We start from the raw sequence: 17,280 nt of genomic DNA on the forward strand, positions 1-17,280 counted from the left end.
AGTTAACGTTGCGTTATGGTAATGAGCTTGAGGCTATAATTAGGCTCCCGGATATGGGATTGCTCGTCGCAACAGGTTAAAAATAAAATAAAAATTGTACAATCATCTTTGAAATGCAAGAGAAATGCCATCATATATTATTCCAACCTAGGCGCAATTTAGAATTTTGTCCACTAGATTGCAGCAGTGTATGTGCAAAGTTTTAGACTGAGCCAAAGAACCATTGCATATTTATTCAATTTTGGATCAAGACTGCCCAAATGTACCTAATTGGTTTATTAATAACTTTTCATAACTGTGCATAACTCCTGAAACAATACCATGGTATTCTTTCACTGTAATAGCTACTGTAAATTGGACATTAACAAGAATATAAGCTTTCTGCCAATATCAGATATGTCTATGTCCTGGGAAATGTTCTTGTTACTTACAACCTCATGCTAATCTCACTAGCCTAAGTTAGCTCAACGGTCCCTTGGGAGACCCACCGATCCTGAAGAAGTTTAAAACAGACAGCTCAGTGCATTCAGCTTGTCAACACTTCTTACAAAAACAAGTAGTGATGAAATAAATCTCTCCTCCAATTTGAGCCATGAGAGATTGACATGCATATCATTAATGTTAGGTACTGTACCAGTGTACATTTAAGGGCCAGCTGTGCTGCTCTGTTCTAAGCCACTTGTAATTTTCCTACATCCTTTGTGGCACCTGACCACACGACTGAAAAGTAGTCCAGTTGAGACAAAACTAGGGCCTGTAGGACCTGCCTTGTTGATAGTGTTGTTCAGAAGGCAGAGCAGCACTTTATTGTGGACAGACTTCTCCCCATTTTAGTTAATGTTATATCTACATGTTTTGACCATGATAGTTTACATTCCAGGGTTACTGCAGGCAGTTTTAGTCACCTCAATTTGCTCAATTTTCACATTATTCATTATAAAATTTAGTTGAGGTTTAGGGATTAGTGAATTATTTGTCCCAATTAAAATGCTTTTAGTTTTTCAAATATTTAGGACGAACTTATTCCTTGGTACCCATTCTGAAACAAACTTTGTTAATTGTTGCAATCATTTCAGTCGCTGTAGTAGTTGACATGTATAGTGTTAAACAGATAAGATGACGCTGACAGAAAGGGCTGCCTCGCCCTTTCTGTCAGTCCTTAGGAAACTGCAGTATTTCATGGACTTGGGTATTATTTCTTATATTGTTAACCCAGAAAATCTTAAGTGTTATTACACACAGCTGGGAAGAACTTTTGAATATCAGAGCAACAGGGTAGCCTGGGGCGGCAGGGTAGCCTAGTGGTTAGAGCGTTGGACTAAGGTTGCAAGTTCAAACCCCCGAGCTGAAAGAAAGGTAAAATAAAATAAATAAAAATGTCAACTTATCAGCATTACGACCAGGAATACAACTTTCCTGAAGCGGATCCTTTGTCCGAACCACCCAGGGCATTTGAACAGATTCCAGAGGCTGATCCAAAACAACGCCACTGAGCGGCTTCTGGTCAGACTTCGGAGGCCACACCACCCACCGCTTCCAAGTATATTACTCGCTAACGTCTCTAGATAACAAGGTAGACAAAATTAGGGCAAAGGTTGCTTTCCAGAGAGACATCAGTGATTGTAACATACTCTGTTTCACGGAAACATGGCTCTTTCTGGATATGCTGTCGTAGTCGGTACAGCCACCTGGATTATTTGTGCGTCGCGCCGACAGGAATAAACATCTCTCCGGGGAGAATAGGGGCGGGGCTGTATGTTTCATGATTAACGACTCGTGGTGTAATTGTAAGAACATACTGGAACTCAAGTCCATTGTTCACTTGACCTAGAATTCCTCAATCAAATGCTCACTGTATTATTATTGTCCCCCCTCAAGCCGAAACCACAACAGCCCCCCCCGCAATAGCCCTGCATTTATTGTAGCTGGCGATTTAACCTCTAGCGTCGAGCAATCCCGTATCCGGGAGCGTAATTATAGCTTCAAGCTCATTACCATAACGCAACGTTAACTATTCATGAAAATCGCAAATGAAATGACACAAGCTTAGCCTTTTGTTAACAACACTGTCGTCTCAGATTTTCAAAATATGCTTTTCAACCATAGCTACACAAGCATTTGTGTAAGAGTATTGATAGCTAGCATAGCATTAAGCCTAGCATTCAGCAGGCAAAATTTTCACAAAAACAAGAAAAGCATTCAAATAAAATCATTTACCTTTGAAGAACTTTGGATGTTTTCAATGAGGAGACTCAGTTAGATAGCAAATGTTCAGTTTTTCCAAAAAGATTACTTGTGTAGGAGAAATCGCTCCATTTTGTTCATCACGTTTCGCTAAGAAAAAAATCTGAAATGCAGTCTCCACAACGACAAACCTTTTACCAAATTAACTCCATAATATCGACAGAAACATGGCAAACGTTGTTTAGAATCAATCCTCAAGGTGTTTTTGTCAGGATTTGGCCAGGGTTGTTCCGGTTTTTGGTCACTAAATGCCCCCATTGTACCTTTTGACCTTTTGTTTTCCCTTGATCCCCATTATTATTTGCACCTGTGCCTCGTTTCCCCTGATTGTATTTAAACCCTTTGATTTCCTCAGTCCTTTGCTCTGTGTTTGTATGTTAGCACCCAGCCCTAGTTCTCTGTGAACTCTTGTTGATCCCGGTGGACTCTCTTGTGGAATTCTGTTTTTTGTTCTTGTTTGTTTGTTTTTGAGTATTTTTTGAGGCTTTTTGTGCTATACCTTCCACCTTGTGGATTTACCTTTTTGTCTTGGAGGATTACCTTTGTTCTTGTGGAATTCCTTTTGAGGTTGTGGAGTTACATGTTTTCCTGAAGAACTTCACTTTTTACTTAATTAAATACACCGTCTCAAGTACTGCTGTGTCTGCCTCATCTTCTGGGTTCTGCCAACTATTCGTGGTCAGTTGGTTCAGTGACTGTTTCTCACTCCAGAGACCCGGGTTCGTAACCGGGTCCTGACAGTTTTTCACATATCTATTTGATGATAAATCATTCGTGGCAGCTGTGTTTCTCCTCGAAGCAAACGAAAAATACACGCAGCTGGAGATTACGCAATAATTGCAACGGAGGACACCAAGCGGCCACCTGGTAGATGTAGTCTCTTAAAGTCAATGTTCCAATGATTTGCCTACAAATACGTCACAATGCTGTCGACACCTGGGGACACGACAGAGAGTCTAAGCTCATTTGTGACCCATACACAGCCATATAAGGAGACATTGGAACACAGCGCATTCAAAATCTGGGGCACTTCCTGTATGAAATGTCATCTTGGTTTCGCCTGTAGCAGTAGTTCTGTGGCACTCACAGACAATATCTATGCAGTTTTGGAAATGTCAGAGTGTTTTCTTTCCAAAGCTGCATAGTCGAGGATCTTTTCGTGACAAAATATCTTGTTTAAAACGGGAACCTTTATTTATCCATAAATTAAAAGAGCGTCCCCTATATCCAAGAACTTAAACAAAGCAAATTTGAGAACAAGACTACCTAAATTCTATCAGCATATTGAGAGTAGCACTTGCGCTGGAAAAACACTGGATCTGTCACACCCTGATCTGTTTCACCTGTCATTGTGATTGTCTCCACCCCCTTCATGTGTTACTTATTTTCCCTGGTGTATTTACCCCTGTTTTTCCTGTCTCTCTATGCCAGTTCGTCTTGTATGTTCAAGTCAACCATCGTGTTTTTCCTGTGCTGCTGCTTTTCTATTCTCTTTTACTAGTCCTCCCGGTTTTGACTCCATTCCCGCCTGCCTGCCCTGACCCCAAGCCTGCATGCCATTCTGTACCTCTGGAATTCTGAATTGGTTTTGACCTTTTGCCTGTCTATGACCAATCTCTTGCCTACCCCTTTAAGATTGTTAATAAACATATTGGACTCTAACCATCTGCCTCCTCTGTCTGCACCTGGGTCTCGCCTTGAGCCCTTATAGGATCACTGCTACTCTAACTTTCACGATGCAAACAAGGCCCTCCCCCCCTCCTTTCGGCAAATCTGACCACGTCTCCATTTTGCTCCTCCCTTCCTATGGCAGAAACTCAAACAGGATGTAACCGTGCTAAGGACTATTCATCGCAGGACTGGCCAATCAGAATCCACGCTTCAAGAATGTTTTGATCACGCGGACTGGGACATGTTCTGGGTAGCCTCAGAGAATAATAGACGTATTTGGTGAGTGAGTTTATAAGTAAGTGTATAGGAGATGTTGTACCTACTACGACTATTAAAACCTACCCTAACTAAAAAAACTGTGGATAGATGGCGGCATTCGTGCAAAACTGAAAGTGCAAACCACTGCATTTAACCATGGAAAGGTGACTGGGGATATGGCCGAATACAAACAGTGTAGTTATTCCTTCCGCAAGGCAAACAAACAAGCGAAATATCAGTGTAGAGACAAAGTGATGTCACAATTCAATGAGACAGACATGAGACATATGTGGCAGAGTCTATAGACAATCACGGACTACAAAATGAAAATCAGCCACGTCACGGACACCGGCGTCTTGATTCTAGACAAACTAAACACTTTCTTTGCCCGCTTTGAGGATAATACAGTGCCACCAACGTGACCCGCTAACAAGAACTGTGGGCTCTCCTTCTCCGTGGCCTATGTAAATAAGACATTGAAGCGTGTTAACCCTCTCAAGGCTGCCGGCCCAGACGGCACCCCTAGCCGCGTCCTCAGAGCATGTGCAGACCAGCTGGCTGGTGTGTTTTTACAAACATATTCAAACTTTCCCTATCCCAGTCTGCTGTCCCCACATGCTTCAAGATGGCCACCATTGTTCCTGTACCCAAGAAGGCAAAGGTAACTGAACTAAATGACTATCACCCCGCAGCACTCACTTCTGTCATCATGAAGTGCTTTGAGAGGCTAGTCAAGGATCATATAACCTCCACCTTACCGGTCACCCTGGACCCACTTCAATTTGCTTACCGCCACAATAGGTCCACAGATGATACAATCGCCATCACACTGCCCTATCCCATCTGGACAAGTGAAATACCCATGTAAGAATGCTGTTTATTGACTATAGCTCAGGATGCAACACCATAGTACCCTCCAAGCTCATCATTCAGTCTGAGGCCCTGGGTCTCAACCCCGCCCTGAGCAATTGGGTCCTGGACTTCCTGACGGGCTGCCCCCAGGTGGTGAAGGTAGGAAACAACACCTCCGCTTTTCTGATCTTCAACACTGTGGCCCCACAAGGGTGCATGCTCAGCCCCCTCCTGTACTCCCTGTTCACCATGACTGCGTGGCATGCACACTTCCAACTCAATCATCAAGTTTGCAGATGACACAACAGTAGTAGGCTTGATTACCAACAACAACAAGACAGCCTACAAGGAGGTTGTGAGGGCACTCAGAGTATGGTGTCAGGAAAACAACCACACTCAATGTCAACAAAACAAAGGAGGTGATCGTGGACTTCAGGAAACAGCAGAGGGAGCACTCCCCTATCCACATCAACAGGACAGCAGAGGAGAAGGTGGAAAGTTTTAATTTAATTATCACAAACAAACTGAAATGGTCCACCTTCACAGACAAGCTGGTGAAGAAGGCTCAACAGCCTTCTTCACCAGGAGGCTGAAGAAATTTGGCTTGCCACCTAAAAACCTTCACAAACTTCTACAGATGCACAATTGAGAGGAACCTGTCGGGCTGCATCACCGCCTGGCACGGCAACTGCACCGCCCAAGACCTCAAGGGTCTCCAAAGGGTGGTGCTGTCTGCACAACACATCACCAGGGGCAAACTACCTGCCCATCAGGACACCTACAGCACTTGAAGGCCAAAAAGATCATCAAGGACAACAACCACCCGAGCCACTGCCTGTTCACCCCGCAACCATCCAGAAGACAAAGTTAGTACAGGTGTATCAAAGCTGGGACCGAGAGACTGAAAAACACCTATCTCAAGGCCATCAGATTGTCAAACAGCCATCACAAACAGAGAGGCTGCTGCCTACACAGACTGAAATTATTGGCCACTTAATAACTGGTTCACTGGCCACTTTAATAATGTTTACATATCTTGCGTTACTCATCTCATATGTACAGTTGAAGTCGGAAGATTACATACACCTTAGCCAAATACAATTAAACTCAGTTTCGCACTTCCTGACATTTAAATCCTAGTAAAAATTCCCTGTCCTAGGTCAGTTAGGATCACCACTTTATTTTAAGAATGTGAAATGCTTTTATTTCTTTAAATCACATTCCCAGTGGGTCAGAAGTTTACATAAATTCAATTAGTATTTGGTAGCATTAGCTTTAAATTGTTTAACTTGGATCAAATGTTTTGGGTAGCCTTCCACAAGCTTCCCACAATAAGTTAGGTGAATTTTGGCCCATTCCTCTTGACAGAGCTGGTGTAACTGAGTCAGGTTTGAAGGCCTCCTTGCTCGCACAAACGTATTCAATTCTGCCCAAATGTTCTATAGGATTGAGGTCAGGGCTTAGTGATGGCCACTCCAATACCTTGACTTTGTTGCCCTTGAGCCATTTTGTCACAACTTTGGAAGTATGCTTGGGGTCATTGTCCATGTGGAAGACCCATTTGTGACCAAGCTTCAACTTCCTGACTGATGTCTTGAGATGTTTCTTAAATATATCCACATAATTTTCCTCCCTCATGATGCCATCTATTTTGTGAAGTGCACCAGTCCCTACTGCAGCAAAGCACCCCCACAAGATGATGCTGCCACCCAGTGCTTCACGGTTGGGATGGTGTTCTTCGGCTTGCAAGCGTCCCCCTTTTTCCTCCAAACATAACGATGGTCATTATGGCCAAACAGTTCTAGTTTCGTTTCATCAGACCAGAGGACACTACTCCAAAAAGTACGATCTTTGTTCCCATGTGCATTTGTAAACCGTAGTCTGGCTTTTTTATGGTGGTTTTTGGAGCAGTGGCTTCTTCCTTGCTGAGTGGCCTTTCAGGTTATGTCGATATAGGACTTGTTTTACTGTGGATATAGATATGTTTGTACCTGTTTCCTCCAGCATCTTCACAAGGTCCTTTGCTGTTGTTCTGGGATTGATTTGCACTTTTCGCACCAAAGACCAAAGTTTTTTTTTTACCATAATTCATCTTTCTTACATAGTGTAGTTTCTTATTTTAATTCAGTTTAGTCACATGGTCTCTCAATTTGCTGTATGTTTGCCAATCCTTTTGCCTCATACCTCTAAAGCATAACATTTTTCAAAGTTTTTACAGTCATTTTCTTAATGGGTGCATGCTTATTAGTAACTGGAATAAGCAATTTCATAAGTGTCAAGAGCGGTGTCTGGTTTCTCCTCAATTCACACCACAGAGCAGCAAATATTCTTTACAACATCTACATGACGATGTGAATCCAAGATGGCGTAGCAGTCAGACGTCTTGTCGTGTCATGTCCCTTGTATATATCGTTTTTTTAAACATATTTTTCTTCGCATATCTTTTAAAACATTTTGCTAAACCTCAACTTCTAAATACTCTCCTGCAACCCGCCTCACCCAATGTAGCTTTTTTTTCTAAAGTATTTATATTTACTTCAGATCAACTGAAGAAGCTAACTACCAGCTATCACATTACATTACTGAAGCTAGCCAGCTAACTACCAGCTATCACTACCAGCTATCAGTCAGCAAACCATTGCTAGCGGTCTTCAGCTAACAATTAGCTCGGAAAGCTCTCGCCAGTTCGAACAACACGACTCGAACCAGAGCATAACGGACCTATTATTTTTTTATCCCCGGATTCCCACCGGATTCCCACCGCAAACAGAAGATTTTCAGCTGGATCTTCACAACTAGCTAACTAGCTAACCGCAACCCCGGATGATTACTCCTGGCTAGCGTTTCCACTCACTTAGCTTGAAGCTAGCCCGGCCAGAGCTCCTGTGCTACCACCGAAGCATACTCCTGGGCTACAATATCCAGACCCACGACCGGTCTATCGATGTCACCGCATGAAAAGGCATAAACAGACTCACCCCATCGCGACGCCCCCCAAAGGCTAACTTTCTAGCCCTTGCTATCTCCTTGCTTGCTAATTCGGCCTGCTAACTGCTAGCTTGTTTAGCCCCGGTCCGCTAACTGCTACCTTGTTTAGCCCCGGTCCACTAACTGCTACCTTGTTTAGCCCCGGCCTACTAACTGTTAGCTTGTTAGCACAGGCCTGCTAACCGTCTGAATCGCCTCGTCCCAAACACTCACTGGACCCATATTTACTTTCAATCTCTTTTCGATTTTTAATTTGTTTATACCTTCCGGTAACCTGCCTCACCCAATGTGATACGGAATCGCTATTATTTTTAATTTTTATAACACACTCAAGAACCTCCAGAAGCTAACCAGCTAACTAGCTACAAGCTATTTAGTCATTGTTAGCCACTGCTAGCGGCTTTTTTTGTTTGTTGGCACAGCCAGACAGTTTTTTTTTGTTACCTGGATAATACTCGCCAGTCCAGCTTCCCTGCCCCATCCACCGCTGCCCCCTGGACACTGATCACTTGGCTACATAGCTGATGCATGCTGGACTGTCCATTAATCACGGTACTCCATTCTGCTTGTTTATGTTTTATCTGTCGGCCCCAGCCGCACTCAGGCTCTGTGTGTAGTTAATCCGACCCTCCCTGCCTAGTCCACGCCATTTTACCTGCTGTTGTTGTGCTAGCTGATTAGCTGTTGTTGTCTCACCTACTGTTTTAGCTACTGTTTTAGCTAGCTCTCCCAATTCAACACCTGTGATTACTGTATGCCTCGCTGTATGTCTCTCTCAAATGTCAATATGCCTTGTATACTGTTGTTCGGGTTAGTTATCATTGTTTTAGTTTACAACGGAGCCCCTAGTTCCACTCTTCATACCCCTGATACCTCCTTTGTCCCACCTCCCACACATGTGGTGACCTCACCCATTACAACCAGCATGTCCAGTGATACAACCTCTCTCATCATCACCCAGTGCCTGGGCTTACCTCCGCTGTACCCGCACCCCACCATACCCCTGTCTGCGCATTATGCCCTGAATATATTCTACCATGCCCAGAAATCTGCCCCTTTATTCTCTGTCCCCAACGCTCTAGGCGACCAGTTTTGATAGCCTTTAGCCGCACGCTCATTCTACTCCTCCTCTGTTCCGCGGGTGATGTGGAGGTAAACCCAGGCCCTGCATGTCCCCAGGCACCCTCATTTGTTGACTTCTGTGATCGAAAAAGCCTTGGTTTCATGCATGTCAACATCAGAAGCCTCCTCCCTAAGTTTGTTTTACTCACTGCTTTAGCACACTCTGCTAACCCTGATGTCCTTGCCGTGTCTGAATCCTGGCTCAGGAAGGCCACCAAAAATTTGGAGATTTCCATACCCAACTATAACATTTTCCGTCAAGATAGAACTGCCAGAGGGGGAGGAGTTGCAGTCTACTGCAGAGATAGCCTGCAAAGTAATGTCATACTTTCCAGGTCCATACCCAAACAGTTCAAACTACTAATTTTGAAAATTACTCTCTCCAGAAATAAGTCTCTCACTGTTACCGCCTGCTACCGACCCCCCTCAGCTCCCAGCTGTGCCCTGGACACCATTTGTGAATTGATCGCCACCCATCTAGCTTCAGAGTTTTTTCTGTTAGGTGACCTAAACTGGGATATGCTTAACACCCCAGCAATCCTACAATCTAAGCTAGATGCCCTCAATCTCACACAAATCATCAAGGAAACCACCAGGTACAACCCTAAATCTGTAAACAAGGGCACCCTCATAGACGTCATCCTGACCAACTGGCCCTCCAAATACACCTCCGCTGTCTTCAACCAGGATCTCAGCGATCACTTCCTCATTACCTGTATCCGCTACGGAGCCGCAGTCAAACGACCACCCCTCATCACTGTCAAACGCTCCCTAAAACACTTCTGTGAGCAGGCCTTTCTAATCGACCTGGCCCGGGAATCCTGGAAGGACATTGACCTCATCCCGTCAGTTGAGGATGCCTGGTCATTCTTTAAAAGTAACTTCCTCACCATTTTAGATAAGCATGCTCCGTTCAAAAAATGCCGAACTAAGAATAGATATAGCCCTTGGTTCACTCCAGACCTGACTGCCCTTGACCAGCACAAAAACATCCTGTGGCGGACTGCAATAGCATCGAATAGTCCCCGCGATATGCAACTGTTCAGGGAAGTCAGGAACCAATACACGCAGTCAGTCAGGAAAGCTAAGGCCAGCTTCTTCAGGCAGAAGTTTGCATCCTGTAGCTCCAACTCCAAAAAGTTCTGGGACACTGAAGTCCATGGAGAACAAGAGCACCTCCTCCCAGCTGCCCACTGCACTGAGGCTAGGTAACACGGTCACCACCGATAAACCCATGATTATCGAAAACTTCAACAAGCATTTCTCATCGGCTGGCCATGCCTTCCGCCTGGCTACTCCAACCTCGGCCAACAGCCCCCTGGGCTACTTCACCCAAGCCTCTCCAGGTTCTCCTTTACCCAAATCCAGATAGCAGATGTTCTGCATTTCTCATCGGCTGGCCATGCCTTCCGCCTGGCTACTCCAACTCGGCCAACAGCCCCCCACCCAAGCCTCTCAAAGCAGATGTTCTGAAAGAGCTGCAAAACCTGGACCCTCTATTTCGGAAACTATCCGCCGCCATTGTCGCAACCCCTATTACCAGCCTGTTCAAACTCTTTCATATCGTCTGAGATCCCCAAGGATTGGAAAGCTACCGCGGTCATCCCCCTCTTCAAAAGGGGAGACACCCTGGACCCAAACTGTTAAACCTATATCCATCCTGCCCTGCCTATCTAAGGTCTTCGAAAGCCAAGTCAACAAACAGGTCACTGACCATCTCGAATCCCACCGTACCTTCTCCACTGTGCAATCTGGTTTCCGAGCCGGTCACGGGTGCACCTCAGCCACGCTCAAGGTACTAAACGATATCATAACCGCCATCGATAAAAGACAGTACTGTGCAGCCGTCTTCATCGACCTTGCCAAGGCTTTCGACTCTGTCAATCACCATATTCTTATCGGCAGACTCAGTAGCCTCGGTTTTTCTGATGACTGCCTTGCCTGGTTCACCAATTACTTTGCAGACAGAGTTCAGTGTGTGAAATCGGAGGGCATGCTGTCCGGTCCTCTGGCAGTCTCTATGGGGGTGCCACAGGGTTCAAATCTTGGGCCGACTCTTTTCTCTGTATATATCAATGATGTTCCTCTTAATGCGGGCGATTCCCTGATCCACCTCTATGCAGACGACACCATTCTATATACTTCCGGCCCGTCCTTGGACACTGTGCTATCTAACCTCCAAACGAGCTTCAATGCCATACAACACTCCTTCCGTGGCCTCCAACTGCTCTTAAACGCTAGTAAAACCAAATGCATGCTTTTCAACCGTTCGCTGCCTGCACCCGCACGCCTGACCAGCGTGATGCTGGATGGTTCCAACCTTGAATATGTGGACATCTATAAGTACCTAGGTGTTTGGCTAGACTGTAAACTCTCCTTCCAGACTCATATCAAACATCTCAAATCGAAAATAAAAATCGGCTTTCTATTCCGCAACAAAGCCTCCTTCACTCACGCCGCCAAACTTACCCTAGTAAAGCTGACTATCCTACCGATCCTCGACTTCGGCGATGTCATCTACAAAATTGCTTCCAACACTCTACTCAGCAAACTGGATGCAGTTTATCACAGTGCCATCCGTTTTGTCACTAAAGCACCTTATACCACCCACCACTGCGACTTGTATGCTCTAGTCGGCTGGCCCTCGCTACATATTCATTGCCAGACCCACTGGCTCCAGGTCATCTACAAGTCCATGCTAGGTAAAGCTCAGCCTTATCTCAGTTCACTGGTCACGATGGCAACACCCATCCATAGCACGCGCTCCAGCAGGTGTATCTCACTGATCATCCCTAAAGCCAACACCTCATTTGGCCGCCTTTCGTTCCAGTTCTCTGCTGCCTGTGACTGGAACGAATTGCAAAAGTCGCTGAAGTTGGAAACTTATCTCCCTCACCAACTTCAAACATCTGCTATCTGAGCAGCTAACCGATCGCTGCAGCTGTACATAGTCTATCGGTAAATAGCCCACCCATTTTTACCTACCTCATCCCCATACTGTTTTTATTTATTTACTTTTCTGCTCTTTTGCACACCAATATCTACCTGTACATGACCATCTGATCATTTATCACTCCAGTGTTAATCTGCAAAATTGAAATTATTCGCCTATCTCCTCATGCCTTTTGCACACAATGTATATAGACTCTCTTTTTCTACTGTGTTATTGACTTGTTAATTGTTTACTCCATGTGTAACTCTGTGTTGTCTGTTCACACTGCTATGCTTTATCTTGGCCAGGTCGCAGTTGCAAATGAGAACTTGTTCTCAACTAGCCTACCTGGTTAATTAAAGGTTAAATAGAAATAAAAAATAAAATAAATAAGAATCACTATAGAACTATACTGTATGACCGCTTATACAGTATATTAGACCCAGCCTGATCACACATATTGTGATCACTACATACGATGATTTGGATACTACTTTAAAGCAAATTTCTGCCGCATTAGTAAAGACTCACGTCAATACATGTCGATGATTTCATTCTTGTACTGTTTGTAACTACCCTGGTAGGTTGACTAATAACCTGAACCAGGTTTCATGCACTGGTTACAGTTTGAAGCTTTTTCTTGAGTGGGCAGCTTGATGAAAGCACCCAGAAAATATACCACCCTGTTGATATCACATACCTTATCAAGCATTTCACACATATTATTCAGATACTGACTCTTAGCACTTGGTGGACTATAGCAGTTTCCCACAAGAATGGGGTTTAGGTGAGGCAGATGAACCTGTAGCCATATTTATTTTTTATTTATTTAACTAGGCAAGTCATTTAAGAACAAAAGATTATTTTCAATGATGGCCTAGGAACAGTGTGTTAACTGCCTTGTTCAGGGGCAGAACAACAGATTTGTACCTTGTCAGCTTAGGGATTTGATCTTGCAACCTTTCGGTTTACTAGTCCAACACTAACCACTAGGCTACACTGCAACCCCAGTATTTAATACTATTTAACAAGGGTGCCAATAATTCTGGATGTAACTGTAAATCATTCTTGCCTGGACTGCCACGTGTTGCCCTGTCTATTTTAGATGGGAGATTGGGAAATTTTGGCCGACACGACTTTGGCGAGTCATACCAGATTTCCAGCAAAGAGCAGATGCGTGTCTAATGAACGGGCTACTCACTCATCAATAGTGTACTGTTTTTCCACTTGCTAGTGAATGAATAAGGAATAGAGTCCTGTTTAGAGTGTGGGGCCTTGCGTGACACCAACCGTCTAATAATGGCCATATGAATAACATGGCAGATCAGAGGGAAAGCACAGGAATTTTGGAGGACTCAGGTTCAGGTAAATGTTCACTAGACCAAAATGGCCACCAGTTCTCTCCAAAGACATGGAGAGACAAATCAGACCATGAAACCAGAGGACAGTGGATCGCTGATTGAAGAAATAGATCAATATGTGATTAGCCAATAGTTCTTTATAGAGTTCATTTCAATGAATGGTCTCCACTTAGTTGAATTTCACTTCAAGAAAAGGAATTAGCCAGCCAAAATGTAATTTCAAAGCACATTTCAATATAATTGTATAACTGTCAGTATCACAAAAATGAAAAAAGAAACCATTTAAATGTTAAATACTGATATTAACATTTAGCAAAGGGATGAATGGAAGTTGTCCGAATTGCTCCTCCACAATCGAAAATGATACAGAGTAACTCATAATTAGAATCAAACACAGTTTTGTGTATTCAAAGGGATACCTCTGTGTCAGAGACAGTAAATGGTGATAGAGGGTGGGAATAAGAAAGTGAAAAAGAGAAAGATAGATAACTAGAAAGAAGAGAGGGTGTAATAGGTTATTAAAAAGGGGGATAGTGAAAGAAGAAGTGAGAGAGAGAGAGAAACGGGGTTGAATTAAGTAAACTCATTTTGTTTCATTGGAGGATAGAACAAGGGAGCGTAAAAGAGAAAATAAAAGTTAGAGTGTGTTCACAACCCGGGCCTACCATAATGCTTCACAACCCGGCCTTCCATAATGCTTCACAACCCGGCCTTCCATAATGCTTCACAACCCGGCCTTCCATAATGCTTCACAACCCGGCCTACCATAATGCTTCACAACCCGGCCTACCATAATGCTTCACAACCCGGCCTTCCATAATGCTTCACAACCCGGCCTTCCATAATGCTTCACAACCCGGCCTTCCATAATGCTTCACAACCCGGCCTTCCATAATGCTTCACAACCCGGGCCTACCATAATGCTTCACAACCCGGCCTTCCATAATGCTTCACAACCCGGCCTTCCATAATGCTTCACAACCCGGCCTTCCATAATGCTTCACAACCCGGCCTTCCATAATGCCTTCCATAATGCTTCACAACCCGGCCTTCCATAATGCTTCACAACCCGGCCTTCCATAATGCTTCACAACCCGGCCTACCATAATGCTTCACAACCCGGCCTTCCATAATGCTTCACAACCCGGCCTTCCATAATGCTTCACAACCCGGCCTTCCATAATGCTTCACAACCCGGCCTTCCATAATGCTTCACAACCCGGCCTTCCATAATGCTTCACAACCCGGCCTTCCATAATGCTTCACAAACCGGCCTACCATAATGCTTCACAACCCGGGCCTTCCATAATGCTTCACAACCCGGCCTTCCATAATGCTTCACAACCCGGCCTACCATAATGCTTCATAACCTGGTTTTCCATAATGCATTATTGTACACCTAGGCAGGTGGTTTAACCAGATCTTGACTGGATCTCAATGGGTCTTTCATGTTTCTCCACATTGGATTACATGGACATAGTCACATATCTGATCACAGCATGTGTAGACAGAATGTGTAGAATAGTGGGGTCTGAAAAGCATTCTAATTCCAGACTGACTAGAGGGGTGAACCCATAGAATTACATAATAGGATCTCTGTGGATGACCATCTAACTCTGCGGACAGTCTGAGGACAAACAATATAACTTGCAAGGATAAGACAATGTGCCATTTTGATATGTTCTTATACAATGACTTTACTGACTATACATTGTATACAATCATATCACCACCTGTATCACCCGTTCTCATGTTGCTGCTTTCTGACTACAATCGATAAACGGGAATATTTAATTCACCATTTCAATCAACTTAGTTGCTACAGCAGGAAAATAATCATGCAGCAACAGCAAATGTGAATTACTATATGGATTATAATCCATTAACATTTTTGTAGTGGTTGATACATTTTTTGATAGAGCATATCAAGTCTGAAATTTCAAAGTGGAAATTACTATCTTTAGAAGCTTAAAAGAGTGATCAAGTTAAGATTCTACATCTGTATTAAAGCTTTTGATAGTTACCACTGTTCATTTTGTCAGTAAATTGAATCAGTAATGTGAATATCCTCTGAGAAACACTAGCTAGAGGATGCTAAGTGTTAACATGTGCAGGCAGATTTGTAAATTAGATAGTTTCATTCATTTATTCATAGATTTCTTCTTAGAACAGCTGGGATTATGTCGTCTCGTGCCCTGCCATGTAAAAAAAAGCAATTTGAGAGTCACCGTATTCTCGTCTTCGTAGGATAAATTATGCAGCATCACCGTTTCAACCCTCTGGGATGCCATGTTGTTAGATCCTCTTCCATTCACAGAAAGGACAGAGAGTGAGCTTGAAATCAGTCAAAGGTCAAATAGGAGAGGTTTTTCAGAGGCATCTTTGCAGTGTCCTGTAAACAATCGATTACAGTTTTGTACTCCATCACTAGAAATGTTCACCCACAGAGCAAAGCTGGTTGCAATTACATCATTATAGCCAGAAATCTGGTTCCAATTATGGAGATTTCTGATTGTAATGTAATTTAATCCTATACACTCGTACACAGGTTGAAAATGTCTGATTTGGTCAGTGATAAATGGCTAAATTGGTATGCAGTGGCTGTACAGTAACATGCTATACATGCACTCTGGCTCTGTACTTCACAACTCTGTATGGGTTTTGACTGACAGCCACTCTGAACTTGAGCACCTTGAATGACAAGAAGTTTACCAAATCCCTCCTGCTAATTGGGCAAATTTGATGTTGTCTGAGTGAGGGAAAAGCTGTAAATTAAGAGAGAATGTTGCTGAGGCACACACACCTGAATGCACTCATTACTTAATTATATGCGTACCAAAATGATCTGTTTCTCTGAATTGTCTTGTGAAAGCCTAACACTGTAATATCATATTTTATATCTTAGCTAGTAATGCTGGCAACAGAACAAGCTTTCAAATGATGCTCACCTCACCCAGATTGCCTTTTACATGGGACCATTTTTGGATTGCGTAAACAGTAATTGTGTGATGCAGGGCTGTGTTCCAACCAAAACAACTACAATTGTGTTTGCTCTAGTTTCTCAACGGCACAGCTAGAAGAGCTAAAAGAAAAAACACCTTATACAGTAGTTGAATCTTTCTTTGAGTCATAAAAGTGCATTGAAATTACTTAGGAACTGTGCACACTTTGGAGAAGTGTGTGGCCACTTGGAGATACCCGTTAGTCCTTTGACTCAAACTTTTTTTGTCATATGTTGCACATACGTTACATGTTCTAGGAATATTCTTATCATGTTACCGAATGTATCCGGAGTATTTTAAGATTTCATTATCAACCATTGTGGCAAAAAGTAGAGTAAATGTAAAACACACTAAATCAACAGTGTAATGTATGGATTCAGTCTTGTGTCAGGTGACCTGTTGTGTCCTCACCTTTTGGTCTGATCATTTCCCCATAATGTCCAAACTGTTCCCTTTTTAATTGCTACCATGGTTATGCATATGCTTTATACATATTTCTTATGTAAGTAAAACATTTTAATTTAGCCCAATCCATATAGGCCAAATCCCACATGTGTAAAGGGTTTTAAGAAATCTTCTACCTCTGGTGCAGACATTAACTGATATCTAAAACAAGTAACCTGACTGACACTGCTTCATCATGATCAAACACAGGGAAATATACCAAACAGATGATACCATAGAGTTTTAGACACCTATCGATCCAGCCAGATCAATTCAGATGGGAATAGTGAAAAACCTGTGTGCTTACTGCTACAGCCATCAAAGACAGCACGGAAGCAACATCCAACAAGCTGTTTGCTTTGGTCTCACAGTCCAAAAAAAAAAATCATTCACACAGACCCTCTTA

General features: G+C 43.3%; 1 protein-coding gene across 4 annotated transcripts in view; it reads right to left on the reverse strand.

Annotated features, from left to right (window-relative positions):
- The window catches only part of cntnap3 (contactin associated protein family member 3), a 221,017-nt gene that overhangs the window by 174,499 nt on the left and 29,238 nt on the right, over window positions 1–17,280 (reverse strand). The gene's annotated exons all lie outside the window — the stretch shown is intronic.

Source organism: Oncorhynchus keta, chromosome 12 (assembly GCF_023373465.1).
Source record: "Oncorhynchus keta strain PuntledgeMale-10-30-2019 chromosome 12, Oket_V2, whole genome shotgun sequence".
Taxonomy (NCBI): Eukaryota; Metazoa; Chordata; class Actinopteri; order Salmoniformes; family Salmonidae; genus Oncorhynchus; species Oncorhynchus keta.